Source organism: Lolium rigidum, chromosome 7 (genome assembly GCF_022539505.1).
Source record: "Lolium rigidum isolate FL_2022 chromosome 7, APGP_CSIRO_Lrig_0.1, whole genome shotgun sequence".
NCBI lineage: Eukaryota > Viridiplantae > Streptophyta > Magnoliopsida > Poales > Poaceae > Lolium > Lolium rigidum.
This window is the reverse complement of record NC_061514.1, coordinates 300,864,110-300,880,512: the sequence shown is the minus strand read 5'-3', so window position 1 is coordinate 300,880,512 and position 16,403 is coordinate 300,864,110.

The following is a 16,403-nucleotide window of genomic DNA, read 5'->3' as shown; positions in this document are numbered from 1 at the left end:
TACTTGTGGGTCATCATATACTAAGGACGAACACTATATTATCTTGATATTTAGTGAGAGGGATCATCTTATAGTGCTACCTTCGCGATCTATGCAATATAAGATGCATAAAGGATTAACATCACATGCAATTCATAATATGTCACATGATATGGCCTTTCTTCTTGCGCCTTTGATCTCCATCTCCAAAGCACGGACATGATCTCCATCATCACCAGCATGGCGTCAAGGTTAGTGGCGCCGCTTCATGGTTGTCCATCACTAATAGCAACTATTACAACTATTTGAAATAAAGCTATTACATGATAAATAGACACGTAGGTCTTAACAAATTTAAAGACAACCATTAGGCTCCTACCGGTTGCCATATTACAATACTGATCATCTCATACATCAAATATAATCACAATCTTCATCATGGCCATATCACATCGCATGCCCCTGCAAAAACAAGTTAGATGCCTCTATTTTTTTTTTGCATATTTTACGTGGCTTGGGGCTATCGAATAAGAACCGTTCTTACCTACGAACAAGAACCACAACGGTGATACAAGTGTTGTTAATTGCAGATTGTAAATTGGATCTCAACTATGGTGGGAGAGACAGACACCCGCAAAGCCACTTATGCAATACAAGTTGCATGTCAAGCGTGGAGCAATTTTCATGTGCGCGGACATGTAAGGTTAGCTCGGGCTGCTTCATCCCACTATCCCGCAAGATGCAAAGTACACGAAAAGCAAACAACAACAAAATCATCAAAGCCCACAAAACCATTGTGTTCTACTCGTGCAACAGATCTACACATAGATACGGCTCTGATACCACTGTAGGGTTCGTAGCATAGAAAACAAAAAATTTCTACCGCAAGAACGAACAATAACCAAGATCCAATCTATGGAAGAGCCAAGATCTAATCTATGAGATAGATGCAACGAGATAGATGAGAACTAACCCTTGAAGATCCAAAGACTTAACGAGATCCAATCTCGTGGTTGATGAAGATGATCCTTCCGGTGCTGCGATCCGGTAGCACTTCCGTACCACGGAGTCGATGAAGACATTCCTCTCCTCGTTCCAGCAGAGCAGCGGACGTAGTAGATCCCCTCGGAATCCCAGCAGCATGACGGTGTGGTGATGGCGGTGGAGGAGAATTCATGCAGGGCTTCGCCTAAGCCGGAGCAGGAAGGAGGAGGGAGGAGGAGAGGTTGTGGCTAGGGTTGGGCAAAGGGGGGCTTGTGGCCGGCCACCCCTCCCCTCTTTATATAGTGGGGGGAGCGGCTAGGGTTGCCCCCTTGGCCCCACACCCTCCTATGGCCGGCGCATGGGAAGGGGGGAAGTTTTCTTCCCCCAAGTCTCCCCTTTATCTCTTATTTAAACCATTCAAATCTAGAGATAGATCTTATCTCTAATTTAAATCATTTAAATCTTATCTTAAAGGGGCTAGCCGACTTGGGCCCACATGTCATAGTGTGCCTAGCCCACTAGGCCATGTAGCACTCATATGGCCCCTCCCGGGGTGGTGGGTGATACGTCTCAAACGTATCTATAATTTTTGATGTTCCATGCTTGTTTTACACCGATTCCACTATGTTTTATTTACACTTCGTTACACTTTTATACATTTTCTGGCACTAACCTATTGACAAGATGCCACAGTGCCAGTTCCCTGTTTTCTGCTGTTTTTGGTCTCAGAAAAGCTGTACAGGACATATTTTCGGAATTGGACGAAACAAAAGCCGAAATCAATAATTTACCGTAACGAAGACAAAGTCCGAAGGAGAGACGAAGAAGCGCCACAGGGCGGCCAGACCATGCCTAGGCGCGGCCTGGCCTGGCCCGCGCCTAGGGGTGGTGTGGGCCACCCCGGCACCCCACCGACCTATCTCCTCCGCCTATTTATTCACGATCTCGGCAAAACCCTGGAAACACAAGCCTCCGTCCATGAAAAGTTCCATAGCTCCGTGATACGTCGCAAACGTATGTATAATTTTTGATGTTCCATGCTTGTTTTACACCAATTACTATATGTTTTAAGGGACTAACCTATTAATAGTTGCAAAAGTGCACAAGTTCTTGGTTTCAACTTTGTTGTGCAGCAAATAGGCAAATATGGAAGGAAATAGCTCATTATGGTGAAATCTGGAATTTCCCGGAATCTGTCCCTGCTGAACACTTTTCAAAGATCGCTTCGAAACTCCATCAAAACCATGTCCAATGGAAAAGTCGTAAACTACAAAATTGTAGAGAATTTCAAACCGAACAATTTGGACATCTTATTCGTCCAGAACGGACAACGGATACATCCGGCAGAGCAGAATTACTGCGGAGGTTCGTGCAGTCTCGGGACTCCGAAAGTTGGTGACGTATTTGACACAAACTCTTTCCATACCTGGATATTTCGGCCCAGCCACGAGTTGTGAGGCTCATGAAGGATAGAGGGGAGTCCTAGGAAGGTTCTAGAGGTGCCCAAGAGCCCTTGTATCAAAGGGGCATCCTTCCCATGGCCTAGATTGCATCTCCAACACTATATATTGATGGGAAACCCTATTTTTGGAGGCCCCCAAGCATTGCCACGAAAAAGCCAAGGAGGGGGAAACACTCATCTACACCAGCACCAACTCAAGGAAGAAGAACGCTAAGGGGCGGCGCTCCCCCATGATGCCGACGGCGGGGAAGGAGTCCCCCGCGCCGCCGCCTTCGCCTCCCGGCGCTCCTCGCTGAGCCCTCCAACGTCTTCACCGCCATCTCCATCACCAACTCCTTCTTGTATTCAGTGGTCCATCCTCTCACAAACCTCTGTACCGCCCTATGTAAACATGGTGTTTGATGTCTACGGGTGCTTCTATTCTTGTAGACAGTGTTGGGCCTCCAAGAGCAGAGGTTTGTAGAACAGCAGCAAGTTTCCCTTAAGTGGATCACCCAAGGTTTATCGAACTCAGGGAGGAAGAGGTCAAAGATATCCCTCTCAAGCAACCCTGCAATCACGATACAAGAAGTCTCTTGTGATCCCCAACACACCTAATACACTTGTCAGATGTATAGGTGCACTAGTTCGGCGAAGAGATGGTGAAATACAAGTAGTATGGATGTATATGAGTGGTAATAACAATCTGAATAAAATATGGCAGCGAGTAAACATGCAACAAAACAGTAAATAAACGGAGTTTCGATGCTTAGAAGCAAGGCCTAGGGATCATACTTTCACTAGTGGACACTCTCAACATTGATCACATAATAAAAACACTCTACACTCTCTTGTTGGATGATGAACACCACTAATTGCGTAGGGCTACAAGAGCACCTCAATGCCGGAGTTAACAAGCTCCACAACATTCGATATTCATATTTAAATAACCTTAGAGTGCATGATAGACCAACGCAATTACACCGAGTACTAACATAGCATGCACACTATCACCATTACACTATGAAGGAGGAATAGATCACATCAATACTATCATAGCAATAATTAACTTCATAATCTACAAGAGATTACAATCATAACCTACGCCAAGTACTACACGATGCACACACTGTCACCATTACACCGTGGAGGAGGAATAGACTACTTTAATAACATCACCAGAGTAACACATAGATGAATAGTGATACAAAACTCATATGAATCTCAATCATGTAAGGCAGCTCATGAGATCATTGTATTGAAGTACATATGAGAGAGATTAACCACATAGCTACCGGTACAGCCCTTAGCCTCGATGGAGAACTACTCCCTCCTCATGGGAGACGGCAGCGTTGATGAAGATGGCGGTGGTGTCGATGGAGGAGCCTTCCGGGGGCACTTCCCCGTCCCGGCGGCGTGCCGGAACAGAGACTCCTGTCCCCCAGATCTTGGCTTCGCGATGGCGGCGGCTCTGGAAGGTTTCTCGTACCGTGGCTTTTTTGTATCGAGGTTTTAGGTCGAGGAGGCTTAAATAGGCGAAGAGGCGGAGTCGGAGGGCTGACGAGGCGGTGACACAATAGGGGGGCGCGGCCCTGGCCGCGCCGCCCTATCATCTGGTGGCCCTCCTCTGCTGGCTCTCGGGTGTTCTGGAAGCTTCGTGGAAAAATAGGATGCTGGGCATTGATTTCGTCCGATTCCGAGAATATTTCCTTACTAGGATTTCTGGAACCAAAAACAGCAGAAAACAGCAAGCGGCCCTTCGGCATCTCGTCAATAGGTTAGTTCCGGAAAACGCATAATAATGACATATAATGTGTATAAAACATGTGAGTATCATCAATAAAGTAGCATGGAACATAAGAAATTATAGATACGTTTGAGACGTATCAAGCATCCCCAAGCTTAGTTCCTACTCTCCCTCGAGTAGGTAAACGATAACAAAGATAATTTCTGAAGTGACATGCTATCATAATCTCGATCATACTATTGTAAAGCATATGAGGTGAATGTAGCGATTCGAAGCAATGATGAAGATAATGAGTAAACTAATGAATCATATAGCAAAGACTTTTCATGAATAATACTTTCAAGACAAGCATCAATAAGACTTGCATAAGAGTTACTCATAAACCAATAAATTCAAAGTAAAGGCATTGAAGCAACATAAAGGAAGATATAAGTTTCAGTGGTTGCTTTCAACTTCAACATGTATATCTCATGGATAATTGTCAACACAAAGTAATATAACAAGTGCAATAGGTAAACATGTAAGAATCAATGCACACAGTTGATACAAGTGTTTGCTTCTCGGATAGAAAGAATAGGAAAACTAACTCAACGATAAAGTAGAAGATAGGCCCTTCGCAGAGGGAAGCATTGATTACTATATTTGTGCTAGAGCTTTTCATTTTGAAAACATAGAAACAATTTTGTCAACGGTAGTAATAAATCATATGTGTTATGTATAAGATATCCTATAAGTTGCAAGCCTCATGCATAGTATACCAATAGTGCTCGCACCTTGTCCTAATTAGCTTGGATTAACATGGATTATCATTGCATAGCATATGTTTCAACCAAGTGTCACAAAGGGGTACCTCTATGCCGCATGTACAAAGGTCTAAGGGGAAAGCTCGCATTGGATTTCTCGCTTTTGATTATTCTCAACTTAGACATCCATACCGGGACAACATAGACAATAGATAATGGACTCCTCTTTAATGCATAAGCATTCAACAACAATTAAAATTCTCATAAGAGATTGAGGATTAGTTGTCCACACTGAAACTTTCACCATGAATCATGGCTTTAGTTAGCGGCCCAATGTTCTTCTCTAACAGTATGCATACTCAAACCATTTGATCATGAAAATCGCCCTTACTTCAGACAAGACGAACATGCATAGCAACTCACATGATATTCAACAAAGGTAAAAGAGTTGATGGCGTCCCCAGAAAACATGGTTACCGCTCAACAAGCAACTTATTAAGAAATAAAACACATAAGTACATATTCTTCACCACGATAGTTTTTAAGGCTATTTGTCCCATGAGCTATATATTGCAAAGACAAAGAATAGAATTTTAAAGGTAGCACTCAAGTAATTTACTTTGGAATGGCAGAGAAATACCATGTGGTAGGTAGGTATGGTGGACACAAATGGCATAGTTATTGGCTCAAGGATTTGGATGCACGAGAAGAATTCCTCTCAATACAAGGCTAGGCTAGCAAGGTTGTTTGAAGCAAACTCAAGTATAAAAGGTGCAGCAAGGCTCACATATGAACATATTGTTACTATTATAAGACTTTACATCGTCTCCCTTGTTGTTCAAACACTTCACCAGAAAATATCTAGACTCTAGAGAAACTAATCATGCAAACCAAATTTTAACAAGCTCTATGTAGTTCTTCATTAATGGGTACAAGGTACATGATGCAAGAGCTTAAACATGATCTATATGAGCACAACAATTGCCAAGTATCAGATTATTCAAGACATTGTACCATTTACCACATGCAGCATTTTCTGTTTCCAACCATATAACAATGAACGAAACAGTTTCAACCTTCGCCATGAACATTAAAGATAAAGCTAAGAACACATGTGTTCATATGAACCAGCGGAGCGTGTCTCTCTCCCACACAAACATTTATTCAGAGAATGAAAATAACAAAACGAAAATAAAAGCACACAGACGCTCCAAGTAAAGCACATAAGATGTGACCGAATAAAAATATAGTTTCAAGAGAAGAAACCTGATAATTTGTCGATGAAGAAGGGGATGCCTTGGGCATCCCCAAGCTTAGATGCTTGAGTCTTCTTGAAATATGCAGGGATGAATCATGGGGGCATTCCCAAGCTTAGACTCTTCACTCTTCTTGATCATAGTATATCATCCCTCCTCTCTTGACCCTTGAAAACTTCCTCCACACCAAACTCAAAACAAACTCATTAGAGGGTTAGTGCATAATAAAAAATTCACATGTTCAGAGGTGACACAATCATTCTTAACACTTCAGAACATTGCACAAAGCTACTGGAAGTTAATGGAACAAATAAATCCATCCAACACAGCAAAAGAGGCAATGCGAAATAAAAGGCAGAATCTGTCAAAACAGAACAGTCCGTAAAGATGAATTTTAAAGAGGCAACAGACTTGCTCAGATGAAAATTCCCAAATTGAATGAAAGTTGCGTACATATCGGAGGATCACGCCCGTAAATTGGCAGATTTTTCTGAGTTACCTACAGAGAATCATACCCAAATTCGTGGCAGCAAGAAATCTGTTTCTGCGCAGTAATCCAAATCTAGTATCAACCTTACTATCAAAGACTTTACTTGGCACAACAAATGCAATAAAATAAGATAAGAAGAGGTTGCTACAGTAGTAACAACTTCCAAGACTCAAATATAAAACAAAAGTACTGTAGTAAAATAAACACATGGGTTATCTCCCAAGAAGTGCTTTCTTTATAGCCATTAAGATGGGCTCAGCAGTTTTAATGATGCACTCCCAAGAAATAAGAGTTGAAGCAAAAGAGAGCATCAAGAAGCAAATTCAAAACACATTTAAGTCTAACATGCTTCCTATGCATAGGAATCTTGTAAATAAACAAATTCATGAAGCATAATGCAACAAGCATAGAAAGATAAAACAAGTGTAACTTCAAAAATTTCAGCATATAGAGGGGAAACTTAATATTATTAAGATGCATATAACCGTGTTTCCCTCTCTCATAATAACTTTCAGTGGTATCATGAGCAAACTCAACAATATAACTATCAAATGAAACATTCTTATCATGAGTCTCATGCATAAAAGTATCATTACTCTCCACATAAGCATGATCAATTTTATTAGTAATAGTGGGAGCAAATTCAACAAAGTAGCTATCATTATTATTCTCTTCATAAAATATAGGAGGCATAGTATAATCATAATAAACCTTATCCTCCATAGTAGGCGGCACCAAAAGACCACTATCATTATAATCATCATATATGGGAGGCATATCATAATCAACATAAACTTTCTCCTCAATACCCGGAGGGCTAAAGAGATCATTCTCATCAAAACTAGCTTCCCCAAGCTTAGCATTTTCTATATCATTATCAACAATGGTATTCAAAGCGTTCATACTAATATTACTACCAGCATGCAAATAAGGTTCCATAGGTTTTTTAATTTTCGCATTAAACCATTCATATCTTGACTCAGGAAATAGTACAAAAAGCTCACAGATGTTTTCCATTATGCCTTACTAGTGTTTAAAAAGAAACAAAAAGATGCAATTGCAGGATCTAAAGGAAATAGCTTCGAGCACACACACAATGGCAACAGAAAAGTACTTTTACCTGGGACCGGAGTATGAGTGCCTTTTACCTTTCCTCCCGGCAACGGCGCCAGAAAAGTGTTTGATGTCTACGGGTGCTTCTATTCTTGTAGAAAGTGTTGGGCCTCCAAGAGCGAGAGGTTTGTAGAACAGCAGCAAGTTTCCCTTAAGTGGATCACCCAAGGTTTATCGAACTCGGGGAGGAAGAGGTCAAAGATATCCCTCTCAAGCAACCCCGCAATCACGATACAAGAAGTCTCTTGTGTCCCCAACACACCTAATACACTTGTCGGATGTATAGGTGCACTAGTTCGGCGAAGAGATGGTGAAATACAAGTAGTATGGATGTATATGAGTGGTAATAACAATCTGAATAAAATATGGCAGCGAGTAAACATGCAACAGAACAGTAATTAAACGGAGTTTCGATGCTTAGAAGCAAGGCCTAGGGATCATACTTTCACTAGTGGACACTCTCAACATTGATCACATAATAAAACCACTCTACACTCTCTTGTTGGATGATGAACACCACTAATTGCGTAGGGCTACAAGAGCACCTCAATGCCGGAGTTAACAAGCTCCACACATTCGATATTCATATTTAAATAACCTTAGAGTGCATGATAGACCAACGCAATTACACCGAGTACTAACATAGCATGCACACTGTCACCATTACACTATGAAGGAGGAATAGATCACATCAATACTATCATAGCAATAATTAACTTCATAATCTACAAGAGATTACAATCATAACCTACGCCAAGTACTACACGATGCACACACCTGTCACCATTACACCGTGGAGGAGGAATAGACTACTTTAATAACATCACCAGAGTAACACATAGATGAATAGTGATACAAAACTCATATGAATCTCAATCATGTAAGGCAGCTCATGAGATCATTGTATTGAAGTACATAGGAGAGAGATTAACCACAAAGCTACAAGTACAACCCTTAGCCTCGATGGAGAACTACTCCCTCCTCATGGGAGACAGCAGCGTTGATGAAGATGGCGGTGGTGTCGATGGAGGAGCCTTCCGGGGGCACTTCCCCGTCCCGGCGGCGTGCCGGAACAGAGACTCCTGTCCCCCAGATCTTGGCTTCGCGATGGCGGCGGCTCTGGAAGGTTTCTCGTACCGTGGCTTTTTCGTATCGAGGTTTTAGGTCGAGGAGGCTTAAATAGGCAAAGAGGCGGAGTCGGAGGGCTGACGAGGCGGTGACACAATAGGGGGGCGCGGCCCAGGCCCTGGCCGCGCCGCCCTATCATCTGGTGGCCCTGTGGCCCTCCTCTGCTGGCTCTCGGGTGTTCTGGAAGCTTCGTGGAAAAATAGGATGCTGGGCATTGATTTCGTCCGATTCCGAGAATATTTTCTTACTAGGATTTCTGGAACCAAAAACAGCAGAAAACAGCAACTGGCCATTCGGCATCTCGTCAATAGGTTAGTTCCGGAAAACGCATAATAATGACATATAATGTGTATAAAACATGTGAGTATCATCAATAAAGTAGCATGGAACATAAGAAATTATAGATACGTTTGAGACGTATCAGTGTTTGATGCTATAAGTTATAATCCTATGATCTATGTCAAGTTGCCATAGTTTATTTGTTCTTTGATTGATTGGTTGTTTCTCTTTGGTTCATTAGAGTTGTATGTTGATATGTTACCGTCCTTGGTGCCCATTATATTTGTGCGCGCATGGATCAAGCACCATAGGGTTGGTAGTACTTGTATACTAGAAGGGGGAAGTTCCGCCGGAGTGACAGAAACCTAAGGACGCGAACCGGATAGTTGCATGTATGGGAGTAAGAGGACCATTTACTGCTATGGTTGGGGAAACATTAATGCTTGCTAGTATTTATGGATGTTTGCTAGCAAGCCAATCATATAGTACTTGTAATCCCGGAGGGAGAGCATGTATATTTAGCCTCTCCTACATAGAAAGTTGCATCGAAGACATTGAACCCAAGATCTTCACTAATCGATCTTGGACAAAGCCACTACTATTACCACCGCCTTTCCACACTCATGGTACTGTTAGTTTAGTTTGTTTTTTTGCTGCAGCACTAACATTTACTTTCATGTATTTATTATCTTGCAAAGCTATCTCTCATACCCGTATTGTCACTGTAGTTTTATTTCCTAGATGAAGCAAACGCTTAGTGCGCGTAGAGTTGTATCAGTGGTTGATAGAACTTGAGAGAGTACTTATCCTACCTTTAGCTCCTCGTTGGGTTCGACACTCTTACTTATCGAAAATGCTACACGCGATCCCCTATACTTGTGGGTTATCAAGACCTTTTCTGGCGCCGTTGCCGGGGAGCCATAGCGTAGTTGAATATTTTCGTGTGCACTTGTTTGCTTTATCTCTAAGTAGTTTTACTTCCTGTACCTAGTTGTTCTCTATCTCTTGTATGGATAGGGAATGCGAATTACAAAAAAAATAGTTGTACTTCTTATATAAAAAAATAAAAAAATGTTTTCAGAAAAGAAAAGTGATTGGAAAGATGAGTAATGGTGAACTGGGGGTCGACCTTGAACACTTGGGTTCATGCCTGCGAAACCAAAACAATTCTTTCCATAGAAGCTTTTCATTAAAAACTTGTAAATAGTGTATATAGTGTACATATCCCGCTGTAAATAGAATGTATAGATAACCCCTGGTTTGTTATGCAAGTTTGTCACTATGCTGCCTAGAAAATAGATTTCATGTGCTCCACTGTAGAAAATTTTAAAAATCACCAGAACGTGACCTTGATCTGAAATTTCTTGAGTGCATAGTAGTGCTTGCTATCTAACTTTCGTTAGTTATGACTTTTCTGATTTGAGGTACGTAGATAGATCTAATAATTCAATCTTTACGGACTGATTCCGTTGAGACAAATTTCGTGTTCTGTGCTTGCAAAAATTCGTGAAAAATCTCAGTATGGCATTTTGATCTGAATTTTTTTGTGCATAGACCTGAGGTTATGATCTGTCTTTCATTAATCATGATTTTTTCGATTTGAGCTACGTAACTATCTCATTGAGTGACATCTTTACAGAGTGTTCAGTTTTGACAGATTTCTATTCTCTTTGTTTAAATATTGTACTTAGGATTCAAAAGTTTCCTTCGTTTTCGACGTACGATTGAAATAATAAGAAACCTCACTATTACAGTGGCTAAATTTTTGATAGATTTTATAGAAATTAGGGATACTTGAACACTTGTGGATTTTATTTAATGAGTACTAACCTACTAATGAGTTTTGTGAAGCTTTATGTGGATGCAGTTTTTAAGTTCCAATCAATATGGTGATATGAGATGAGCAAGAGGATGCAAGAGCTCAAGCTTAGGGATGTGTAGATGGATCCCAAGAGAATATTCAAGAAGATGCAAATATCTAAGCTTGGGGATGCCCAAGGCATCCCCCTATTCATCAACCAACATGAGGTTGTCTCCTTCAAACTCAATATTACCCATCCACATGTAAGCATTGTATATAGTTGCTTTTATTATCTTTGGGTTTATCCTATTTAGTTTTATTAGGTTCTTTATTAGGTTCTTGTTTCTTTGTCAGTTTCACTTATAATTGGAAAACAACAAAAAAAAGGTTGTATTGAGAGCTCCATCAAATAATCATGTCCATCTTAAATGGCTATAAAGAAAGAGCTTTATGGGAGACAACCCAATATGTTTATATTTCTGTTATTTACTGCTTTGTTGAGTCTTGGAAGTCATTACTACTGTAATGACCTCTCCTTATCATGTTTGTTTTGTTTTTGTGCCAAGAATTGCCTCTAATGGTAAGAAGTGGTATTTGCGGGATTTGCAATCTTGTTTACTGTTTCTGGTTCGTCACGAGAAAAATCGCCAAAAATCACCAGAATGTAAGTTTGAGCTGCCAATTTACGAGAATCTTCCCCAGATATTTATCTAACTTTAATTAGTTCAGAGTTTTTTGAGTTACGCAGCGTAACTATTTTTCAAAAATCAATTTTTACGAACTGTTCTGTTTTGATAGATTCTTGCACTGTTTTACATTCGCATCTTTTTGCCCACCTTTTTGAGTTCTCTTGATCAAAGAACCTTATTGAAGTTGTGCTACAGTAGCTAGTGCTTATTAAAATGCTTTTCATATGTCATACTGAACTTTGTAGATTTGATTAATATTATCATTGCACTAACGCTGCTAATGAGATTTGTGATGAGTTTTGTATGAAGGAAGTTTTCAAGTGTAGGAAAGAAGAATGATGAGATGAGATGAAGAATGGACAAAAGCTCAAGCTTGGGGATGCCCATGTCACCCCAAGATATATTCAAGAAGTACAAGCGTCAAAGCTTGGGGATGCCCAAGGCATCCCCTTCTTCATCAATAAAAATATCAGGTCCTGTTTCTGTTCACTATATTTTTATTGCTTCATATACTATGTGTTATTTTTGGAACGTCTTTATTTCCTGTAGTGTATTTTATTTTCAATAAAGTGGGAACCATCATACCATGTTTATTTGGGAGAGAGACACGCTCCGTTTTAATTGTATGAACGCTCTAGTTTTCACTCTTATTGTTCAACGAGCGTTTTACTTTTGCTAGTACTGCGTTTAGCTCTGGTTTTTTACTCCTATTTTGTTTAGAGCTTGTTAGTATGCTTTAGTTATATATGATTAGCTCTCTGATCTTTAATGAATATTATAAATGAGAGTTGTTTCAAATAAGTTGATTGGTGTTGGGTACGAGTAAAAAGGTTTCATATTAATAGTGATGCAAATGGAAGATCTCCTCTGATGTTTCAATTGGGTTGAATTGATCATTTAGTTTAGACTTTTAATATCACCATATGCTTTAATTAATAAGTTTTGTCGCTATGCATGATTATGACCATTATTGCTCTCTTAGTTGGTCGCTATCTTTCTTTTTGCTAGCCTTCATTACGTATCGAGTATGATCTCTACTCGTGCATTCAACCACCAAAAACCAAAATATGCCAAAAGTGTCCACCATACCTACCTATATGTGGTATTTCACCGCCACTCCAAGTAAATTTACATGTGCTACCTTTAAAATCGTCAAAATAATTCCTTGTTTTTGCAATACATAGCTCATGGGAAAGTAGCCTCAAAACTATTGTGGTAATGAATATGTCGCTTATGTATCTTAGTTCTTATAAGTTGCTTGTTGAGCGGTAACTATGTTTCTGGGGACGCCATCAACCTGTTACACTTTTGTTGAATATCATGTGAGTTGCTATGCATGTTCGTCTTGTCTGAAGTAAGGGGGATTTCTCATGATTAAATGGTTTGAGTATGCATATTGTTAGAGAAGAACATTGGGCCGCCAACCAAAGCCATGTATCATGGTGGAAGTTTCAGTTTGGACATTAATCCTTAAATCTCTTATGAGAATATTATCTGTTGTTGAAAGCTTTAAGCTTAAAGAGGAGTCCATTTGTCTGTTGTCCATGGTGTCCCGGTATGGATGTCTAAGTTGAGAATAATCAAAAGCGAGAAATCCAATGCGAACTTTCTCATTAGACCTTTGTACAGGTGGCATGGAGGTACCCCTTTGTGAAACTTGGTTGAAACATATGTAATGCGATAATAATCCATGGAAATCCGAGCTAATTAGGACAAGGTGCGGGCACTATTAGTATTCGATGCATGAGGCTTGCAACTGATAGGAAGTTTTATACATAACCTATATTACTTATTGCTACCGTTGACACAATTGCCTCTCTTAAAATTTTATATCTCTATGTTTTCAAAATAAAAAACTCTAGCACATGTTTAATCTCTGCTTCCCTCTGCGAAGGGCCATTCTTTTAATTTTATGTTGAGTCTTCATCTTCTAAGTTATATGCACCGTCTTATGAGAGCATAGTTGTCATTCTTATTTCTATGTGCATGGTCCCAAAATTATTATTGATTGAATCATGAATGTGTTATTAATTTTTCTTAAATTATTTGTATCTAGTCATCCTTTGAACTTTGAAGGTGCATGTCACCTCAAAAATTATTCTTTTTATCACTTACCTACTCGAGGACGAGCAGGAGTTAAGCTTGGGGATGTTGATACGTCGCAAACGTATCTATAATTTTTGATGTTCCATGCTTGTTTTACACCAATTACTATATATGTTAAGGGACTAACCTATTAATAGTTGCAAAAGTGCACAAGTTCTTGGTTTCAACTTTGTTGTGCAGCAAATAGGCAAATATGGAAGGAAATAGCTCATTATGGTGAAATCTGGAATTTCCCGGAATCTGTCCCTGCTGAACACTTTTCAAAGATCGCTTCGAAACTCCATCAAAACGACGTCCAATGGAAACGTCATAAACTAAAAAGTTGTACAGAATTTCAAACCGAACAATTTGGATATCTTATTCGTCCAGAACGGACAACGGATGCATCCGGCAGAGCAGAATTACTGCGGAGGTTCGTGCAGTCTCGGGACTCCGAAAGTTGGTGACGTATTTGACACAAACTCTTTCCATACCTGGATATTTCGGCCCAGCCACGAGTTGTGAGGCTCATGAATGATAGAGGGGAGTCCTAGGAAGGTTCTAGAGGTGCCCAAGAGCCCTTGGATCAAAGGGGCATCCTTCCCATGGCCTAGATTGCATCTCCAACACTATATATTGATGGGAAACCCTATTTTTGGAGGCCCCCAAGCATTGCCACGAAAATCCTCCTCCTTGGCAGCAGCCAAGGAGGGGGAAACACTCATCTACACCAGCACCAACTCAAGGAAGAAGAAGGCTAAGGGGCGGCGCTCCCCCATGATGCCGACGGCGGGGAAGGAGTCCCCCGCGCCGCCGCCGGCGCCGCCCACGCCTCCGCCTCCCGGCGCTCCTCGCTGAGCCCTCCAACGTCTTCACCGCCATCTCCATCACCAACTCCTCCTTGTATTCAGTGGTCCATCCTCTCACAAACCTCTGTACCGCCCTATGTAAACATGGTGTTTGATGCTATAAGTTATAATCCTATGATCTATGTCATGTTGCCATAGTTTATTTGTTCTTTGATTGATTGGTTGTTTCTCTTTGGTTCATTAGAGTTGTATGTTGATATGTTACCGTCCTTGGTGCCCATTATATTTGTGCGCGCATGGATCAAGCACCATAGGGTTGGTAGTACTTGTATACTAGAAGGGGAAGTTCTGCCGGAGTGACAGAAACCTAAGGACGCGAACCGGATAGTTGCATGTATGGGAGTAAGAGGACCATTTACTGCTATGGTTGGGGAAACCTTAATGCTTGCTAGTATTTATGGATGTTTGCTAGCAAGCCAATCATATAGTACTTGTAATCCTGGAGGGAGAGCATGTATATTTAGCCTCTCCTACATAGAAAGCTGCATCGAAGACATTGAACCCAAGATCTTCACTAATCGATCTTGGACAAAGACACTACTATTACCACCGCCTTTCCACACTCATGGTACTATTAGTTTAGTTTGTCTTTTTGCTGCAGCACTAACATTTACTTTCTTGTATTTATTATCTTGCAAAGCTATCTCTCATACCCGTATTGTCACTGTAGTTTTATTTCCTAGATGAAGCAAACACTTAGTGCGCGTAGAGTTGTATCAGTGGTTGATATAACTTGAGAGTGTACTTATCCTACCTTTAGCTCCTCGTTGGGTTGGACACTCTTACTTATCGAAAAGGCTACACGCGATCCCCTATACTTGTGGGTTATCACTCCGCCGCCGCCGAAGACAAGATCTGGGGGACAGAAGTCTCTGTTCCGGCACCCTGCCGGGACGGGGAATTGCCCCCGGAGCCATCTCCATCGACTCCGCCGCCATCTCCATCGCCGTTGCTGACTCCTACGATGAGGAGTGAGTAGTTCTCCCCCGAGGCTGAGGTTCTACCGGTAGCTTATGTGGTTTATCTCTCTCCCATGGTGTGATCTTTATGTGATCATGAGGTTTGTAATCTAGATGTGGTTATGCTATTCAAGTGGATTTTACTTATGCGATCTCCGGAGACTCCTTGTCCCAAGTGTGTAAAGGTGACGGTGTGTGCACCGGGTGGGTCTCTTAGGCTATATTTCACAGAATACTAATGCTAAAATTGACAGCGTGGGGTGTTCATTAGTACTTGGGAATACATCTTTAAGGTTTGCTTTTGCAGCCCTACGCAATGAATTAGTGTTCGTTATCCAACCAGAGAGTAGTTCAGAGTAGCATAGTGAAGTGCTTATATCTATATTCCTTTATGATATCATTGTTGAGAGTGACCACTAGTGAAAGTATGATCCCTAGGCCTTGTTTCCAAACATCGAATCACCGTTTATTTACTGTTTTACTACATGTTTACTTGCTGCCATATTTATTTCAGATTGTTATTACCATTCATATTCATCCATATCACTTACATTTTACTATCTCTTCGCCGAACTAGTGCACTGATGACGCGTTAAGCACACGCTCGTTGGGAACCCCAAGTGGAAGGTGTGATGCGTACAGCAGCAAGTTTCCCTCAGCAAGAAACCAAGGTTTATCGAACCAGTAGGAGCCAAGAAGCACGTTGAAGGTTGATGGCGGCGGGATGTAGTGCGGCGCAACACCGGGATTCCGGCGCCAACGTGGAACCTGCACAACACAACCAAAGTACTTTGCCCCAACGAAACGAGTGAGGTTGTCAATCTCACCGGCTTGCTGTAA